Consider the following 20,461-nt stretch of genomic DNA (forward strand, 5'->3'; position numbering starts at 1 on the left):
CTCTTGTGTGAACGCACACGCTATGCCCGAACTCGTATGGGACTTGGTAGATTAATCTGCCACGAGTAATGAGTATGATGGGCAAAGATCTATTAGGCGCTCTACAAATGTAGTGGTGTTGACATGTTGGGAATGTGGATCTCACGGGGAGTGTGCAATTGATAAGTCCCTGCAGACGCACTATCCTCTGTGCCCTCGGTGGCTCAGATGGATAGAGCGTCTGCCATGTAAGCAGGAGATCCCGGGTTCGAGACCCGGTCGGGGCACACATTTTCAACGTGTCCCCAGTGAAGTATATCAACGCCTGTTTGCAGCTAGGGTGTCTATTTAATTATCATTTCATTTCTAGCAAAGCTGCATGGTCATCCACGGTATGTGTTCTTTCTGGAACAGATAATACCGTCATATATAGTTAAAATATGGCTTCCCGGCCATTGACCCTCTTGTGTGAACGCACACGCTATGCCCGAACTCGTATGGGACTTGGTAGATTAATCTGCCACGAGTAATGAGTATGATGGGCAAAGATCTATTAGGCGCTCTACAAATGTAGTGGTGTTGACATGTTGGGAATGTGGATCTCACGGGGAGTGTGCAATTGATAAGTCCCTGCAGACGCACTATCCTCTGTGCCCTCGGTGGCTCAGATGGATAGAGCGTCTGCCATGTAAGCAGGAGATCCCGGGTTCGAGACCCGGTCGGGGCACACATTTTCAACGTGTCCCCAGTGAAGTATATCAACGCCTGTTTGCAGCTAGGGTGTCTATTTAATTATCATTTCATTTCTAGCAAAGCTGCATGGTCATCCACGGTATGTGTTCTTTCTGGAACAGATAATACCGTCATATATAGTTAAAATATGGCTTCCCGGCCATTGACCCTCTTGTGTGAACGCACACGCTATGCCCGAACTCGTATGGGACTTGGTAGATTAATCTGCCACGAGTAATGAGTATGATGGGCAAAGATCTATTAGGCGCTCTACAAATGTAGTGGTGTTGACATGTTGGGAATGTGGATCTCACGGGGAGTGTGCAATTGATAAGTCCCTGCAGACGCACTATCCTCTGTGCCCTCGGTGGCTCAGATGGATAGAGCATCTGCCATGTGAGCAGGAGATCCCGGGTTCGAGACCCGGTCGGGGCACACATTTTCAACGTGTCCCCAGTGAAGTATATCAACGCCTGTTTGCAGCTAGGGTGTCTATTTAATTATCATTTCATTTCTAGCAAAGCTGCATGGTCATCCACGGTATGTGTTCTTTCTGGAACAGATAATACCGTCATATATAGTTAAAATATGGCTTCCCGGCCATTGACCCTCTTGTGTGAACGCACACGCTATGCCCGAACTCGTATGGGACTTGGTAGATTAATCTGCCACGAGTAATGAGTATGATGGGCAAAGATCTATTAGGCGCTCTACAAATGTAGTGGTGTTGACATGTTGGGAATGTGGATCTCACGGGGAGTGTGCAATTGATAAGTCCCTGCAGACGCACTGTCCTCTGTGCCCTCGGTGGCTCAGATGGATAGAGCGTCTGCCATGTAAGCAGGAGATCCCGGGTTCGAGACCCGGTCGGGGCACACATTTTCAACGTGTCCCCAGTGAAGTATATCAACGCCTGTTTGCAGCTAGGGTGTCTATTTAATTATCATTTCATTTCTAGCAAAGCTGCATGGTCATCCACGGTATGTGTTCTTTCTGGAACAGATAATACCGTCATATATAGTTAAAATATGGCTTCCCGGCCATTGACCCTCTTGTGTGAACGCACACGCTATGCCCGAACTCGTATGGGACTTGGTAGATTAATCTGCCACGAGTAATGAGTATGATGGGCAAAGATCTATTAGGCGCTCTACAAATGTAGTGGTGTTGACATGTTGGGAATGTGGATCTCACGGGGAGTGTGCAATTGATAAGTCCCTGCAGACGCACTATCCTCTGTGCCCTCGGTGGCTCAGATGGATAGAGCGTCTGCCATGTAAGCAGGAGATCCCGGGTTCGAGACCCGGTCGGGGCACACATTTTCAACGTGTCCCCAGTGAAGTATATCAACGCCTGTTTGCAGCTAGGGTGTCTATTTAATTATCATTTCATTTCTAGCAAAGCTGCATGGTCATCCACGGTATGTGTTCTTTCTGGAACAGATAATACCGTCATATATAGTTAAAATATGGCTTCCCGGCCATTGACCCTCTTGTGTGAACGCACACGCTATGCCCGAACTCGTATGGGACTTGGTAGATTAATCTGCCACGAGTAATGAGTATGATGGGCAAAGATCTATTAGGCGCTCTACAAATGTAGTGGTGTTGACATGTTGGGAATGTGGATCTCACGGGGAGTGTGCAATTGATAAGTCCCTGCAGACGCACTATCCTCTGTGCCCTCGGTGGCTCAGATGGATAGAGCGTCTGCCATGTAAGCAGGAGATCCCGGGTTCGAGACCCGGTCGGGGCACACATTTTCAACGTGTCCCCAGTGAAGTATATCAACGACTGTTTGCAGCTAGGGTGTCTATTTAATTATCATTTCATTTCTAGCAAAGCTGCATGGTCATCCACGGTATGTGTTCTTTCTGGAACAGATAATACCGTCATATATAGTTAAAATATGGCTTCCCGGCCATTGACCTTCGTGTGTGAACGCACACGCTATGCCCGAACTCGTATGGGACTTGGTAGATTAATCTGCCACGAGTAATGAGTATGATGGGCAACGATCTATTAGGCGCTCTACAAATGTAGTGGTGTTGACATGTTGGGAATGTGGATATCACGGGGAGTGTGCAATTGATAAGTCACTGCAGACGCACTATCCTCCGTGCCCTCGGTGGCTCAGATGGATAGAGCGTCTGCCATGTAAGCAGGAGATCCCGGGTTCGAGACCCGGTCGGGGCACACATTTTCAACGTGTCCCCAGTGAAGTATATCAACGCCTGTTTGCAGCTACGGTGTCTATTTAATTATCATTTCATTTCTAGCAAAGCTGCATGGTCATCCACGGTATGTGTTCTTTCTGGAACAGATACTACCGTCATATATAGTTAAAATATGGCTTCCCGGCCATTGACCTTCTTGTGTGAACGCACACGCTATGCCCGAACTCGTATGGGACTTGATAGATTAATCTGCCACGAGTAATGAGTATGATGGGCAAAGATCTATTAGGCGCTCTACAAATGTAGTGGTGTTGACATGTTGGGAATGTGGATCTCACGGGGAGTGTGCAATTGATAAGTCCCTGCAGACGCACTATCCTCTGTGCCCTCGGTGGCTATGCAAGCAGCGCTTGGTTATTTTGTCAGCAGAGGTCAGATATTTAAGGTTTCCTATGATACCTTGACGCTATCGACACGCAATGGAGGGCTACATCTAACAGACATCTACCCTAAAGCGCAAGCGCTATACGTTAGCAAAACTTATAAACAGTGGCAACGATCACCGCGGACCTTAGTAGGTCATCTCTTACGTGAAATCACCCCAGTCAGCAGAGATCCACCAATCGATGTGCATCACATCTCCCACGAGCTGTACCACTATAAACACTTTCTTGTGGAATACAGTTATGTACGCCATAGTATACGGGAGAAGGACATATATCAGGTGAAGGAGGTTTACAACACCTTGCTGGGAGGAAAATTGCGCAACCGAATAGAAAACAAGTTTCGACATTATAACTGGAGAAACTAATGGGAAAACATCTCTGACCCCCATCTACCATCCAATGTGCGATCGACGTGGTACCTCGCAGTCAATAGAAAAATCCCCACCAACTCTAAACTGCACGCGATACGTCTGGCACACACACCAAACTGTCCCAGCTGCAACGTCGTCGACACCGAAGAACATCGTTTCGTCTGTGACGATGTGAAAGACGTGTGGAATCTCTTCAGGCAAAAATTAGCACAGGTGCTCCGCACGTCACCTAACACCATTACACCGACACACGTCCTTCTGCCAGATGACGTGCCATATCCTAACACTAGAAGAAGGTCAGCCAACTGGCTCAAAGGGTTGACAGTCCATTACATCTCAACGGCTATGACGAAGAGTGCAGCAGACTATTGGATGTACCTGATGACAGAACTTCAAAAGCTCGAACGACAAAAGAAATACAAAGAAAATTACGCAAATTTCTTGAACCGAACTTTGTCCTACCGACACAGCTGAAGAACGATTAAACGATATTTTGTACAGTCTCAGGAATAATTTTTTTTTTTTTTAATGAAATTCTCTATTAAGTTTCTCATTCCTTTTGCGCCAACAAGGTGGCTATTTCGTTCACCCTATGCCTTCGTGTAGCAGCACAAATAGGTTGCTGACGCAAACATGAGACGCCAGCGGCCGGAAGTACGCCTGGCTCTCCTATAAAACTCGCTCCCGCACAATGATGGAAGAATGTAGCGGACCTATTTTCTTTCTACAACTCCAACAGAAGGGATTTTGTTCACTTGTACACATTTACTTAGTTGGTCAGCTATTTCTTATGGAACAAATATAGCACAGAAGCTAGCCGAAGAAGGCACAAATGGCGAGCGGAAGGACGGGCTGTAGGGGAGGAAGGAGGCCCGAAAAAAAAAAAAAAAAAAAAAAAGGTGGCTCAGATGGATAGAGCGTCTGCCATGTAAGCAGGAGATCCCGGGTTCGAGACCCGGTCGGGGCACACATTTTCAAAGTGTCCCCAGTGAAGTATATCAACGCCTGTTTGCAGCTAGGGTGTCTATTTAATTATCATTTCATTTCTAGCAAAGCTGCATGGTCATCCACGGTATGTGTTCTTTCTGGAACAGATACTACCGTCATATATAGTTAAAATATGGCTTCCCGGCCATTGACCTTCTTGTGTGAACGCACACGCTATGCCCGAACTCGTATGGGACTTGGTAGATTAATCTTCCACGAGTAATGAGTATGATGGGCAAAGATCTATTAGGCGCTCTACGAATGTAGTGGTGTTGACATGTTGGGAATGTGGATCTCACGGGGAGTGTGCAAGGGATAAGTCCCTGCAGACGCACTATCCTCTGTGCCCTCGGTGGCTCAGATGGATAGAGCGTCTGCCATGTAAGCAGGAGATCCCGGGTTAGAGTCCCGGTCGGGGCACACATTTTCAACATGTACCCAGTGAAGTATATCAACTCCTGTTTGCAGCTAGGGTGTCTATTTAATTATCATTTCATTTCTAGCAAAGCTGCATGGTCATCCACGGTATGTGTTCTTTCAGGAACAGATACTACCGTCATATATAGTTAAAATATGGCTTCCCGGCCATTGACCTTCTTGTGTGAACGCACACGCTATGCCCGAACTCGTATGGGACTTGGTAGATTAATCTTCCACGAGTAATGAGTATGATGGGCAAAGATCTATTAGGCGCTCTACGAATGTAGTGGTGTGGACATGTTGGGAATGTGGATCTCACGGGGAGTGTGCAAGGGATAAGTCCCTGCAGACGCACTATCCTCTGTGCCCTCGGTGGCTCAGATGGATAGAGCGTCTGCCATGTAAGCAGGAGATCCCGGGTTAGAGTCCCGGTCGGGGCACACATTTTCAACATGTACCCAGTGAAGTATATCAACTCCTGTTTGCAGCTAGGGTGTCTATTTAATTATCATTTCATTTCTAGCAAAGCTGCATGGTCATCCACGGTATGTGTTCTTTCAGGAACAGATACTACCGTCATATATAGTTAAAATATGGCTTCCCGGCCATTGACCTTCTTGTGTGAACGCACACGCTATGCCCGAACTCGTATGGGACTTGGTAGATTAATCTGCCACGAGTAATGAGTATGATGGGCAAATTTCTATTAGGCGCTCTACGAATGTAGTGGTGTGGACATGTTGGGAAAGTGGATCTCGCGGGGAGTGTGCAATGGATAAGTCCCTGCAGACGCACTATCCTCTGTGCCCTCGGTGGCTCAGATGGATAGAGCGTCTGGCATGTAAGCAGGAGATCTCGGGTTCGAGTCACGGTCGCGGCACACATTTTCAACATGTCCCCAGTGAAGTATATCAACGACTTTTAGCAGCTAGGGTGTCTATTTAATTATCATTTCACTTCTCTCATTGCAACTTGTGGGTCGTTACATTTGCTTCTTGCTGGAGCTTATACAATGGTTCTTACAAAATGTTTTACTTATAATCATCTAACGTATGTCTAGTGCCTACATTGTTTTCCACCTTTTTAAAAAGCTTTACAAATATTGGCGCCCTCTCCATGTTACAATTCTAAGATATAATGAGTCGTAACGTCTACAAGAATCCTCAAATTCATTTCGATTTTTGTGTAGTTCTGTGGTGTATAGCATTGTAGTGTTTCATCCGGTTAGACCGTTTACGCTTTATACCTTCACCTTAATCTATGCTACTATTGGTGTTATTTTTGTTTATGTTTTTATTGAGCTACTTTCTTTTTCCCACTTTCCTCTCTCTTCATTCTTCTTTCCCCTGCCAATCTTATCTGCAACATAAATTTGAAATATTTGTCTACTTATTTACTTGAACTTCTTGAAAATTTTCATCAATTTCTCTATCGACTTCCAACATGAGTTGAGGCTATTCCCCCTTTTGTGTATACCATTCTAATTCTTCATCCTCTTTATCTCGCTTCATTCTTAATTGTTTCCTTATAACTGGTATTTCTTCTAATTTTAGCTTTTGCTCAAAGAGAAGTGTGACATTCCCGAATGTTACGCTACCTTTCCCCATATCTATTATCGCTCATATCTCACTAAAAAATCTGCACCTATAATCAAATCTACAGCTAGTTTAGGTATAATCACGAAGTTGGCTCCGATTTTTTGACCTTGGCACGAAAGAGTTAACCTTGTTTGTCTCGTAACTTCCGCAGCATTGTTTCTAATAGGACCTCTTACTTTAGACTTTGTGTTTTCAGAACTGGCAATTCCTCATTGGCATTACACTGCATGCATAAATTTTCTGAGATCGCGGTCAGTTCACTTTCGCTATCAATTACAATATTGATTGGGATATGCTTTACCATGGCCTTCACAATTGGTTGAATTTGAAAGGGTTGGTTCTGTTCTTCTTCTTGCATCAACGAATCCTCCACTGAATCATACATGAGTCTTTTCAGGAATTTCCCTTGTGAATTCGAACTTTCTGTAGGATAAGCTTCGACTGTTACTTCTCTCTCTTTTATTTCCCGTTCTCTATTTCTTCCTTCTTTTACGCTTTCTTCAACATCCGCTACTTTTTCCTCATCTTTGTCTATCTTCTCCTTCTTCGTCGCTACTTCCACATAATCGCATTTAAATTCTCTAATTATCGCTTCATAACTTCCTTCATTATACACGTTGTGTTGTGTGCCAACTAGTAACTTATTTTCAACTTCTGTCGACTGCGCATTATCCTCATTGAATTCGCTTTCCCTGGTTTCCATCTCAAATAGCTCTGCAATACTCAATACTTCATCCTTTCCTCCTACATTCGTTGTGCATGCCTCTGGTAATTCATCGTCCTTGTCAGTATTCTCCCAATTAATTTCGTCCCAACACGATATTGTTATTTTCCTGTCTTCGTTTTCATCTGGTCCCTGCGATTTTGTTTCTTCTTTCTTCTCTTCTTGTGATAAGGTATTTACTTCTCTGTTCAAGGTACTGCAATTATCCTGGGTCGGTGCGTCTTTGTCTTTGGCATGGGCGCTTAGCTGTCAATCCGAACGTTTTTCGGGGTTTGGTGGTCTTACCTCCACCTCTTCTATCTGTATTCTCTTTTCTTGCTTCGCTTGTTGATATTGGTTTCTTTGTTGATAATTTGTTGGTGTATTGGTTCTCCAATACCCGTTCCTGTTGTCATTGTTCCCTCTGTAATAGTTGTTGCCGTTCCTGGGTGAATTATGGTTATTGTCGTATTCTCTTCTAAATCCATAACCGTTTCTTTGTTGAAATCCGTTGTCGTTTCTTGGTGCGATGTTATCACGTGGCTCGTAATTATTGTTTCTTCGTACTGTGACTTGTGGATTCCCCTCCTTTTGATTTCGTTTTCAAGTGTGCTTCGTCCTTTTCTTGCGTCATCTTCCGAAAATATAAACTCTAGTTCCCTTACAATTCCTTTAAATGCTTCGACGTCATTGCCTCCGCGACCTACTAACGAGTGCTGGTATTTCAATGGTAACGTCACCGCGGATAATTAAATCAATTCTCCGTCACTGTATGATACACCTAAGCATTGATTTTTCTTTGCCATTATTTCGAAAAATTTCACGGGATTCTTCCCTCCTGAATTTTCAAAATATTGGATCTGTAATAATTCGTACTTTACTCCGTTCTGTGCTTCGCTGGACCAATATCATGAGGGAAGCTTCTCTCTGAAATCTTCGTACGATCGGAATGTCGCTGCAACATTCTGCATGGTTTCTGCGACTGTTCCTGACATGTGTGCACATATAAAGTCTAATTTGTGTGCTAGCGTCCAGTGTTCTGGTAATCCTACTCGGAATTGATCAATAAAAATTCGTGGATGTAATGTGTTTCCTTATCGAAAGTGTTGAAATTTTCTGACTGTGAGGAAATGATCATTGTCATACTTCGTCATCGTTCCATATGAAATTCGCGATTCTTCCCCTCTTTTGTTTCTGATCATTTCTCTCGTCGTTCTTTCCGGTTGTGGTAGATCCATTGGATGTTGTCCACTGTAACTTTCGCCTACCCTTGCGTAGTATCGTTGGAGTGGTACGCAACAATTTTCTTCCATCGGTTGTGAATGTATAGCTGAATGCATTGCACTGTACTCTTCGCGGCCTTCCATTGTCACGTATTGGTTCGGTATCTTGTCTGGCTAACTTTTCCGCTTCATTGTACGATACAAAATGTCTTGAAACGTACATTTCTGTTTCCGCATGTGTTTGTGGTGCCGTTTGTTCATCTATGTTACTTTCCGCCTGTGATTGGAATCGCAAATACATGATATCTTCGTTAATTGCTTGTTTTTCCGGTGCTGTTACAGATACGGATGTGGTTGCAGACTCAGTGCTTGTTCGATCCAGTTCACTACGCTCTTCAATAGTTTGCAACAACTCTGTTCGCAATTTCTGAAATTGTTGCTTCCCTTGTGCTTGTATTTTGACTATGGGATTATCATATCTTTTCAGCGCTGCTTTTGTGATACGTCTGTGTAACACGCTGTTTTCAACAATTTCACGCGCTGTACCTGCTGCTTGTCTAGTAATTACGTTTATCTGTTTCTCTAGTTTCTTGACTTCTGCCTGGGTTTTGTTACGTAATGTTTTGATCTCGTTCTGAGTGTCATTATGCAATGTTTGTACATCCACTTGTACCTTGTCAATGTCTGTTCTCAATTGATTGTGACCTATTATTAAGTTTCCTGTCACTTCGCGAGATTCTTTTGCCTCGTCTTCAATATGACTCAGGTATAACTGAATTTTGTTGTTTTGTTGTTTAATCTCACGCATTGTTTCTTGGTTTCTACAATTTGTTTCGTCGTTTCTGCATTCTGAATTTTAATTTGGTTCGCAATTTCATTATTTTGCCTTGTCATGGTTTCCATCATTTGTTGTAACAATTCTTCCAGATTGGTGGGTCCTATTGCGTTTTCTTCCGAGATCCTACACTCTGTATTTTCGCCCAAGTGTTGGTTTGCAACCGATTGCATTGAACTGTGCAGTGACACGTTTCTGCTCGAATTTCTTGCTCTCTGTTGTGAGGGAGCTCCGATTACTTGTACTATGGGTTTTACGTGTTCAAAACGCAAGTTAGTATCCTCATCGACTGTCTCTCAACTTTCCTGGTCCTCTGTCGTATGCTGACCTACGTTTCATGTGCCTTGGCGTACATTATCCTCGTTATGGTGCGTTATCTGTCCTATTTCTCGCGATACTGCATTGTCTGTTGTACTGTCCTCTATTCTCTGTCTGTCTTCATGCTATGGCTCTACCTCAATTCGTCAAGGTCTCGAGTACCATTGTTAATCTTTCCGATTCCCTTATTTTTTGATTTAAAAGCAATTCGCGCGCCCTACTTCGCATTAACATATGCTCATACGATTTCACGTGTTTCATAAACTTTTGCTCAAACGACTTGACACTTTTTATACCCAAGACTGACAATCCATTCAGTTACTTGTTGGGTCAGAACCAACTTGTCAACGATGTATCCGCCACCTGTGTGCTTGCATTGGAGAGAAAACTTAATTCTAACAATATTAAAATTCATAACTTAATTATGCTATTGTCTGCTAGAATTCACACTTTCTATTGAATACTTTCTTACTTTGTATATCTGCAGCTACTGTTTTCGACTATTTATACCTTTCAGAAAAATTATTCGTTACGAAAATTTTTCAACAGGATATTTTTCTGACCTAGCTAGGCATGTGGCCGACCTTCAATCATGGTATTTTATCATCCTGCCAGGGTCGCCATTCTCTAACATTCTGCGTGGTGTCTGTTTGTTCTAAGTCGTGTCTCCATATCACTTTCGCGCAACGACGATCTGAGCATGTTTTTTAGGGAATTGACTAGTTTGAACCTGGGACCTGTTGCTGGTTAGGAGATGCCAGACCACACATGACATGTAAAGTTCAGAAGAGTTCAGTGATGATATAATCAAATACTTAATGATTTCAGCATTAGCTCCACTGCACTCCCTGTAAAAGAATCTTAATACTAACTAAATTTAGTGGAAGGGATTCAAGGCTTTCCTATTTTTAGTTAGCTGGTAAAATGACGTCGAAAAAGCAGTTAAGTTTACCATTGGAATTTTTTTCTACTCACAAAACATTGTTGATAAATTGCATTATTGATAAAAGGAAATATTTAAATACAAGATCATAAAAACCAACTGCGTTCAACAAAAATGTGAATGAATATTCCCTGAATGGGTTTCCAAGTTCTACAATGGATCGAAAGATAACCTATGCCATATCACGTCTATAATCTAGGTTTAAATTAAGTTTCATAAAAGAGAGAACTATCAAAAATGGTCTACAGTGGCCCTCAATTATCTTTAATTACTTATCTAACTTGTTGTAAACTACAGTGGCTGATGTGGCTGCTCAATAATTATATAACAAAAAAATCATTGGGTTTAAGATTTTAACTTCAAGTAGCAAATGTGAATACCATGAGCTTTAATGGACTATCGACACTAGTATTACGTAAAAAGGGGATGTAACAGATGAGACTTCTGCAGTTGTGAGTGAAGCCTTATGCGCTCTTATGCGACATTGCGTGCGTCCATTACCTTGTCGGTGGTTAGTCAGTGTCAGGGGGCAGCGGGCGGCGCAGCTCCACACAACTCTCCGTCTCGGTAGCAACTCCTCTCCTATCTTCTCCTTACTACAATTTACCGAAGTTGGTTTAAGAAAAAGGTATCTGGCTGTGTTTTCAACCGACCAATCAGCATCTCAATGTTAACCTTAAGCTCCGCCTACATAAATTCTGTCTATCCAATGAGAAAAGTTACTCTTTTCGTGGTGGGGAAATGTTTTTAAAGTTTTCTACGTAACAGACATGCGTATAGTCCCACGCTAAAACTTGCAGCTGTTGTGGCCCTTTTAGTGTGTCATAAGATCTATACTGTTCTTCTGGAGGACTCCATCTCTTAACATGGGCTGTGGGTGGACCTCCCAGCAATCAGCCGGCGATGTGGGTGGTGTCACTTATCGTAGGGCCTTCTAGCCTACACGGCTCTGCTCTCGGCTTCTGTTCTCGTTTCTCCCCTCAAAACTGTGTCTGTTTCATGGTGGGAAGGTATGGCATGCATTTAGGCGTTCTTGTGTTGTTAGTCTATGGTATTCCATTTGCTCACGCGTTGATCGTATTACTTTGGTTAATTTAATGTCAGCTTTTATTCGGAGCTATATGACATACTGCCGGATTTGCTATCATGTCAGGGTTTTCATGGAAGGTGTTGGATTTGCCTGACATCTTACACCATAACAGGAATGTTATTGTAAGGTAACCACTCCGCCACATGCCGCGCATTATGAACAGGTGCTCGATCGTTTTGAAAGATGCAATCTCCATCCCCGAATTTCTCTTCAGCAGTGGGAAGCCAGAAGGTGCTTAAGACGTTAATGTGGTAGACCTGTGCTGTTGCAGTACCACGCAAAAAAGCAAGAGGTGCAAGCCTACTCCATGGAAAACACGACCACGCTATAACACCACCTCCTCCGAATTTTGCTGTTGGCACTACACACACTGGCAGATGACGTTCACTGGGCATTCGCCATACCCACACCCTGCCATCAGATCGCCACATTGTGTACCGTGACTCGCCACTCCACACAACGTTTTTCCACTGTTCAATCGTCCAATGTTGACGCTAATTATACCAAGCGAGGCGTCGTTTGGCATTTACTAGCATAATATGTGGCTTATGAGCAGCCACTCGACCATGATATCTAAGTTTTCTCACCACCCACCTAACTGTCATAGTACTTGCAGCGGATGCTGATGCAGTCTGGAATTCCTGTGTGATGGTCTGCATAGATGTCTGCCTATTAAACATTAGGTCCCTCTTCAACTGTCGGTGGTGACTGTCAGCCAACAGATGATGTTGGCCTGTATGCCTTTGTGCTATACATGTCCCTTCACGTTTCCACTTCACTATCACATCAGAAACAGTGGACCTACAGATGTTTGGGAGTGTGGAAATCTCGTGTACAGATATATGACACCAGTGACACCCAATCACCTGACCACATTCGAAGTCCGTGAGTTCTGTGGAGCACCCCATTCTGCTCTCTCACGATGTCTAAAGACTACTGAGGTAGCTGATAAGGAGTGCCCGGCAGTAGGTGGCGGCGAAATGCACCTGATGTGAAGAACGTATGTTGTAGGGGATGTCTGGATACTTATGATCGCATCAAATTTCTTTGGCGTAAATTTTTGACATATTAACTTTCACGAAATAATATGGTAATGTAATACCTGCTTAAGGCTGTACAGGTAGTCATTGTGCAACGCAGTACACTGGTACAAATACGCATCTGGCCGCGCGCCCTGAGTGGCTGACAATGCAGAGGCTGGTGCGAGCGTTCCAGAGCCGCCAATTGGCGCTCTGTGTGTTGCTGCGTCCGGTCCTAAAGTGGCCCGCTTCATACGTCATCTGGTGTCAAACGGTGGCCGGAGAAGCCGGAGCACCCAGCCCAGTAACGGTGGGGAGGGGAGGGGGATGGGAGGGGAGTGGTGGAAGCAGCTTTGGCAGCAGCCGCCCCTTTGCCCTCACTGCAGATATCAGTGTTACTAATTGGAGGGTAATTGCCCAATGTAGGGTGAATCCGTGGTCGGTGGGACTTTAGGTTATATGAGATGGTGGGTATGTTCCAGGTAAATTGATAATTTTCACACTCCGTTCGTCATAAAAATATACCTCAATTAAACATTACACTATGTATTCTTCCGCGTTTGCTGTAAACTCATTGGATTTCGTTTGACTTGGAGCAGAAGCCAAGCTGTCCCGCTTAGAGTCAAGTACGATAATGAGGATACGTTTTATGCTGTGCGTTACCCGTACTTTGACTCAGCGACAGTACACGACAGCAGCTTTACTGGGGCATTGTACTTGGACAACACTGGTCAGACACCTGGTCCAGCTAACCTGCAGTGACGTAAACAATTATAATAAAGACCCAAAAAGAGACAAGCAGAGAACAACGTAGCCTTGAATGTCATTTAATTTTTGAACTGGGGAAATGATGGCAAAACTCAGGCGATATGCTTATTAGGTGATCTGCTGGAAAACATAACATGCTCTCGATCTTGGCTAACATATTGCAGTAATTAAAGAGTGATGAAAATTCTTGACTTAAATAAGGATAGCTTTTCAGCACGAGTTATGTGTGGCGTAAATGCGCACCTCTGGAATTTCACCATGTAGTGAAATATTGAAGCCTCCCAACTTCTTCCATATCGGTCTCCGAGGATTGCAGTACATGACATGTAATTAGAAACTAGGAGACTTGCATTTTTCTTGAAAAAATGGTTAGGTATGAGTTAATTACCACGTATCTGATGAACTTCATATTTAAATTGTTTAGGCAATCATACCGAACAATAAGAAAATGAAGGTCACAACAGGTTTCTAACCGCTGGCCATCAAACCACTCTGCTATCAAGCGTTGCCGCTACTGATTATGCTATCAATATAATACAGCATTGTCTTGTATATTTATTGATTGGCGACTCCATTACATCGTATTTCTCGAAAATGATGAGAAAGTACGCCAACTTCTGGAGGACCCTGCATACAGAATTCTGGAGTGTGACCCCACGGACAAGGTGGCCAAGAAGACTAGTGCTCTCTTGAAGGAAACAGGGATGCCCGATAAGATCATCAGACAACTACGGGAAAAAGCGCCAGTCCCACCTAGACTGTATGGTCTGCCTAAAATACACAAGGAGGGTGTGCCCCTACGTCCTATTGTCAGTAATATTGGGGCACCTACGTACACAACAGCCAAGTACTTGAAAGGTCTCCTGGCTCCATATGTGGGGAAATGTATTCACCACATCCGCAACTCAGAAGATTTCCTGCAACGCCTCAAGCAACTGCACATCACAGATTCGGACATCATGGTTAGTTTTGATGTGGTATCGCTGTTCACCAGGGTCGCACTGAAGGACTCACTAGAACTGATTGCAGAGAAATTTGATGGTGCTCTGTTGGACCTGTTCAGTCATACACTGACTTCCACGTATTTCCTGTACAGAAACCAATATTACGAGCAAACTGAAGGTGTAGCCATGGGCAGCCCACTGTCACCTGTGGTTGCCAACATGTTTATGGAGAGTTTTGAGGAGAGGGCATTGGAGACAGCCACATTTAAACCCACATGCTTCTTTAGATATGTGGATGACACCTTCGTGATCTGGCCACATGGGATGGACAGGCTCAATGAGTTTCTTGAACATCTTAACTCATGCCACCCTAATATAAAGTTCACCATGGAACTGGAGAAGAATGGCCAGCTGTCATTTCTGGATGTACTAGTCCAGAGGAAGCAGATGTATCAATTGGCCACAGTGTGTACCGAAAACCTACACACATTGATTTATATCTGCAGGCCAGCAGCTGTCACCACCCTGCACAGAAGAATGGGATTCTGAAGACTTTGGTCCACAGAGCACGTGCCCTATCAGACCAAGAGAATCTACCCATAGAGATAGATCGTCTCAAAACAGTTTTCTCCAAGAATGGATACGTGGACAGACAAATTGAGAGGGCACTCCGACCAGCCACTATACCACAGGTTCCTGAAGAAGACCAAGATGAAGCAAGGAAGGTGGCATATCTGCCCTATGCTGGCTCTATTTCTGCCAGAATCAGTAGGATCCTGCGTAAACACAATATCAAGTGTGTTTTCTGTCCATCCAACAAGATCGGGGGACTGCTGGGGAGTGTCAAAGACGACATGGGGTTACGAAAACCAGGGATTTACAATATACCTTGTCAATGTGGCATGTCCTACATTGGCCAGACGACAAGAACTGTGGAGATCAGGTGCAAAGAACATCAGAGGCACACTAGATTAAGACAGGTGACTAAGTCAGCCATTGCTGAACACTGTCTAGAACTAGATCATGCCATGAAGTATGAGGATACCAAGATTCTAGCACAAACACCCAGATTTTGGGACATTGTTATAAGAGAATCGATTGAGATCAAAATGGCTGACGATCTTATGAATCGTGACACAGGGTACCAGCTAAGCAGAGCCTGGGATCCGGCTCTGGAATTGTTTAAGGAGCAACGGGGCCAGCTGCAACACTACACAAACAGAAGAACCAGAGACATGGAGATGGTAACCGAGCCCCTGACGGACTGCCAGGAGCACCAGACCGAAGATGGAACACCCAGAAGTGGGACTGGTGGGCGCGGACCGCAGAGGGAACATCCATAGCCGCAGCAGACGAAAAACGGAGCGGCAACGCTCCAACAGGTCGTGGTGAGCGGGCGCGGACCGCAGGGGGAACGCCTGGTACCCCAGACCGTAGATGAAACCCCCAGGAGCGGGTTTGGTGGGCGCGGACCGCAGAGGGAACACCTAGAACCGCAGCGGACGGAAAACGTAGCAGCAACGCTCCAGCAGGTCACAGGGAATGGGCGCGGACCACAGAGGAAGCGCCTGCAGCCGTTGGTGGAGGGGGAAGACCATAGGCATAAATACTGGACCAGGTCCAGTCGTCGAGCAGTCTCAGGTCGCACCTGATGAAGGTCTCGAGCTACGTGACCGAAATATCGTGCAAGTACGACGCTGATATCCGGCAGAACACCCGACAACCCAAGATGTCATTAGATCGCCGGGAAAGCCTGAAGAGTTACAGTATCTCACAGTTTTGCCGGACAATCGGACTGAATGTTCTGTTTATACTCGTGGCCACTAATAGTAAAGGTATTGAATTACAGCGCTTTTATTTCACTACAATGGTTGCCTGAAGCAAGTGTTAGTGTGGAATCTGTAGACAAGCTGCTCACTCCTCGTGTATTTCCTGTCTCACCTAACTTACCTGAAACCCCTATGTTACAAAGTGAGCTTAATTAAAACGACCATAACGGTACCTCTGCCTCAACATCGTGTTCTCCTAATGGAAAATCGAGGAAATCAAAAATCAGCATATTTTGTGATGCCTTGTTAAGCATCTTTGATCGCACTGGTTGGTCACAGAAGAGCAAGGAAGAGGCACGGACATGATTTGGCATATTGCAAGGTATGTGGTAGTGTTTCAACAGCGCAGAAATCTGAAATTTTAAGGCGCACAAAAATTTTCGAAATATATTTATCAGCTGAAAACAGTCGCATCTACTACTCATATATCTTCATTGCTAAATAGCAATGCCGACGACGTAGATAGAGAAGAAATTAAATCGACAGCACTTGTCACTAGCAATAACTTACCATTCGGCACCTTGGATACATTGTTTCCTCTCTGCAAGAATGCATTCTGTGATTCAACAGTCGCCCAGGAGTGTACGAAATCCAAGCGCTATTAAGAATGTCTTAAGGAAGTCATTTTCAGAATCCTTGTATCATTAGCTGAGATATCCAGGTCAGGGCCACCCGCAGGTTTTTGTCTCAGTAGGGGCAAAAAATTTTCACCTATACCCAGGTTTTATGTTTCTGAACAGCATTCTGCCTATAAATAGTTTTCTTACAACTAATAATTGTTTAAGCGCTTAAAAACACTGCTCATGCAGTGAACGCAGTTGGATTTAAATTAAGTCTGGAAAAAAATGGTTCACTATACTCAGCTGTGTAAACCTGGTCAAATTCACTTACATTACTGTGAAAGCTTCTTTCATACACTAAACAATAGTGTTCTGCAGCTGCGTAGTGTACTAACTAAGAACGATACTTTCATGTGATACATTTCTACACTCCTGGAAATGGAAAAAAGAACACATTGACACCGGTGTGTCAGACCCACCATACTTGCTCCGGACACTGCGAGAGGGCTGTACAAGCAATGATCACACGCACGGCACAGCGGACACACCAGGAACCGCGGTGTTGGCCGTCGAATGGCGCTAGCTGCGCAGCATTTGTGCACCGCCGCCGTCAGTGTCAGCCAGTTTGCCGTGGCATACGGAGCTCCATCGCAGTCTTTAACACTGGTAGCATGCCGCGACAGCGTGGACGTGAACCGTATGTGCAGTTGACGGACTTTGAGCGAGGGCATATAGTGGGCATGCGGGAGGCCGGGTGGACGTACCGCCGAATTGCTCAACACGTGGGGCGTGAGGTCTCCACAGTACATCGATGTTGTCGCCAGTGGTCGGCGGAAGGTGCACGTGCCTGTCGACCTGGGACCGGACCGCAGCGACGCACGGATGCACGCCAAGACCGTATGATCCTATGCAGTGCCGTAGGGGACCGCACCGCCACTTCCCAGCAAATTAGGGACACTGTTGCTCCTGGGGTATCGGCGAGGACCATTCGCAACCGTCTCCATGAAGCTGGGCTACGGTCCCGCACACAGTTAGGCCGTCTTCCGCTCACGCCCCAACATCGTGCAGCCCGCCTCCAGTGGTGTCGCGACAGGCGTGAATGGAGTGAGGAATGGAGACGTGTCGTCTTCAGCGATGAGAGTCGCTTCTGCCTTGGTGCCAATGATGGTCGTATGCGTGTTTGGCGCCGTGCAGGTGAGCGCCACAAACAGGACTGCATACGACCGAGGCACACAGGGCCAACACCCGGCATCATGGTGTGGGGAGCGATCTCCTACACTGGCCGTACACCACTGGTGATCGTCGAGGGGACACTGAATAGTGCACGGTACATCCAAACCGTTATCGAACCCATCGTTCTACCATTCCTAGACCGGCAAGGGAACTTGCTGTTCCAACAGGACAATGCACGTCCGCATGTATCCCGTGCCACCCAACGTGCTCTAGAAGGTGTAAGTCAACTACCCTGGCCAGCAAGATCTTCGGATCTGTCCCCCATTGAGCATGTTTGGGACTGGATGAAGCGTCGTCTCACGCGGTCTGCACATCCAGCACGAACGCTGGTCCAACTGAGGCGCCAGGTGGAAATGGCATGGCAAGCCGTTCCACAGGACTACATCCAGCATCTCTACGATCGTCTCCGTGGTAGAATAGCAGCCTGCATTGCTGCAAAGGTGGATATACACTGCACTAGTGCCGACATTGTGCATGCTCTGTTGCCTGTGTCTATGTGCCTGTGGTTCTGTCAGTGTGATCATTTGATGTATGTGACCCCAGGAATGTGTCAATAAAGTTTCCCCTTCCTGGGACAATGAATTCACGGTGTTCTTATTTCAATTTCCAGGAGTGTATTTTGGAATAGGCCTAAGCATTCTAATATGCTTACTGAATTACTATTGTTCTCTGAAGAGTATTTGTCGTTTTATGGTAAGCCAGATGTTTTCCCCTTATATGCAATTTAGAAATACTGATGAACTTTTAGTACCATTCCAGAGTTATGAACATAAAAAACTAACATTATAACTATAGTAAAATCTGTTTTTACATTATCAGACCGTACATTTTGCCGCCATTTTCGTTTGGTCCTGTCCTAAGCTTTTTCTCTCTAAACTACTTGTTTTCCTGCTGTTAAAAATCGACTTTCGGAAGTAACTGAAGGATATCTTGTCATCATTCCCTTCATACAACGCTTAGAAACCTCCATCTTCCCCTTTTCTTAAATTAACTGGATGATGATCCCAAATTATTCGGTTTTTCCTTCTCCTTTTCATTAGTCGACACAATAACAATACTTAGATTTTACTGTCTGTTCATTTCAAACAAAAATGTACGTTTAAAAACAATGAATAATTTACGTAACACATTAAAATTAAATGAATGGGTTTGATGATGAGAGTACATTACCTTTAATCTGCTGACTCGTGCGGTGGCGACGGTGATTTTACCGCCGTGTGTGTAAACACTGGACTTCCGACAGTGGCGACGGTCAATTGACCTGGGTGGTCCATTGATAGTGACCAGCCCAAATATCGCCACGATATAAGCATCAAACGAAAAAACTACAAAGAACGAGAGTCGTCTATCTTAAAGGGGGAAACCAGATGGCACTGTGGTTTGCCCGCTAGATGGCCCTGCCATAGGTCAAATGGATATCAACTGCGTTTTTTTTTTATTAGGAAACCCCGTTTTTTATTATATATTCGTGTAGTATGTAAAGAAATATGAAGGTTTTAGTTGGACCACTTTTTTCGCTTTGTGGTAGATGGCGCTGTAATATTCACAAACGTGTATCTACGTGGTATCACGTAACATTCCGCCAGTGCGGACGGTATTTGCTTCGTGATACATTACCCATGTTAAAATAGACCGTTTACCAAGTGCGGAAAAAGTCGATATCTTGTTGATGTATGGCTGTTGTGATTAAAATGCCCAACGGGCGTGTGCTATGTATGCTGCTCGGTCTCCTGGACAACATCATCCAAATTTCCGGACCGTTCGCCGGATAGTTACGTTATTTAAGGAAACAGAAAGTGTTCAGCCACATGTGAGACGTCAACCACGACCTGCAGCAAATGATGATGCCCAAGTAGGTGTTTTAGCTGCTGTCGCGGGTAATCCGCACATCACTAGCAGACAAATTACGCGAGAGTCGGGAATCTCAAAAACGTCGGTGTTGAGAATGCTACACCAACATAGATTGCATCCGTACCATATTTCTAAGCACCAGGAACTGCATGACGACGACTTTGAACGTCCTGTACAGTTCTGACACTGGGCACAAGAGAAATTACGGGACGATGACAGATTTTTTGCACGTGTACTGTTTAGCGCCGAAGCGTCATTCACCAACAGTGGTAACGTAAACCGGCATAATATGCACTACTGGGCAACGGAAAATCCACGATGGCGGTGACAAGTGGTACATCAGCGACCTTGGCGGGTTAATGTATGGTGCGGCATTGTGGGAGGAAGGGTAATTGGCCCCCATTTTATCGATGGCAATGTAAATGGTGCAATGTAT

General features: G+C 44.8%; 9 non-coding genes across 9 annotated transcripts; all 9 read left to right on the top strand.

Annotated features, from left to right (window-relative positions):
- Positions 1-191: 191 nt before the first annotated feature.
- On the top strand, positions 192-266 carry Trnat-ugu. Its single transcript has one exon. It is a non-coding gene; the product is annotated as a tRNA-Thr (tRNA).
- Positions 267-631: 365 nt separating this feature from the next.
- Positions 632-706, top strand: Trnat-ugu. The gene has a single exon. It is a non-coding gene; the product is annotated as a tRNA-Thr (tRNA).
- Positions 707-1,071: 365 nt separating this feature from the next.
- Trnat-ugu lies at positions 1,072-1,146 on the top strand. Its single transcript has one exon. It is a non-coding gene; the product is annotated as a tRNA-Thr (tRNA).
- A 365-nt stretch (positions 1,147-1,511) lies between these two features.
- Positions 1,512-1,586, top strand: Trnat-ugu. The gene has a single exon. It is a non-coding gene; the product is annotated as a tRNA-Thr (tRNA).
- A 365-nt stretch (positions 1,587-1,951) lies between these two features.
- Trnat-ugu lies at positions 1,952-2,026 on the top strand. Its single transcript has one exon. It is a non-coding gene; the product is annotated as a tRNA-Thr (tRNA).
- A 365-nt stretch (positions 2,027-2,391) lies between these two features.
- On the top strand, positions 2,392-2,466 carry Trnat-ugu. The gene has a single exon. It is a non-coding gene; the product is annotated as a tRNA-Thr (tRNA).
- A 365-nt stretch (positions 2,467-2,831) lies between these two features.
- Positions 2,832-2,906, top strand: Trnat-ugu. The gene has a single exon. It is a non-coding gene; the product is annotated as a tRNA-Thr (tRNA).
- Positions 2,907-5,036: 2,130 nt separating this feature from the next.
- Trnat-ugu lies at positions 5,037-5,111 on the top strand. Its single transcript has one exon. It is a non-coding gene; the product is annotated as a tRNA-Thr (tRNA).
- Positions 5,112-5,476: 365 nt separating this feature from the next.
- Trnat-ugu lies at positions 5,477-5,551 on the top strand. The gene has a single exon. It is a non-coding gene; the product is annotated as a tRNA-Thr (tRNA).
- The last annotated feature ends 14,910 nt before the right edge of the window (positions 5,552-20,461 follow it).

The sequence above is a fragment of the Schistocerca piceifrons genome, chromosome 11 (assembly GCF_021461385.2).
Source record: "Schistocerca piceifrons isolate TAMUIC-IGC-003096 chromosome 11, iqSchPice1.1, whole genome shotgun sequence".
Classification (NCBI taxonomy): Eukaryota; Metazoa; Arthropoda; class Insecta; order Orthoptera; family Acrididae; genus Schistocerca; species Schistocerca piceifrons.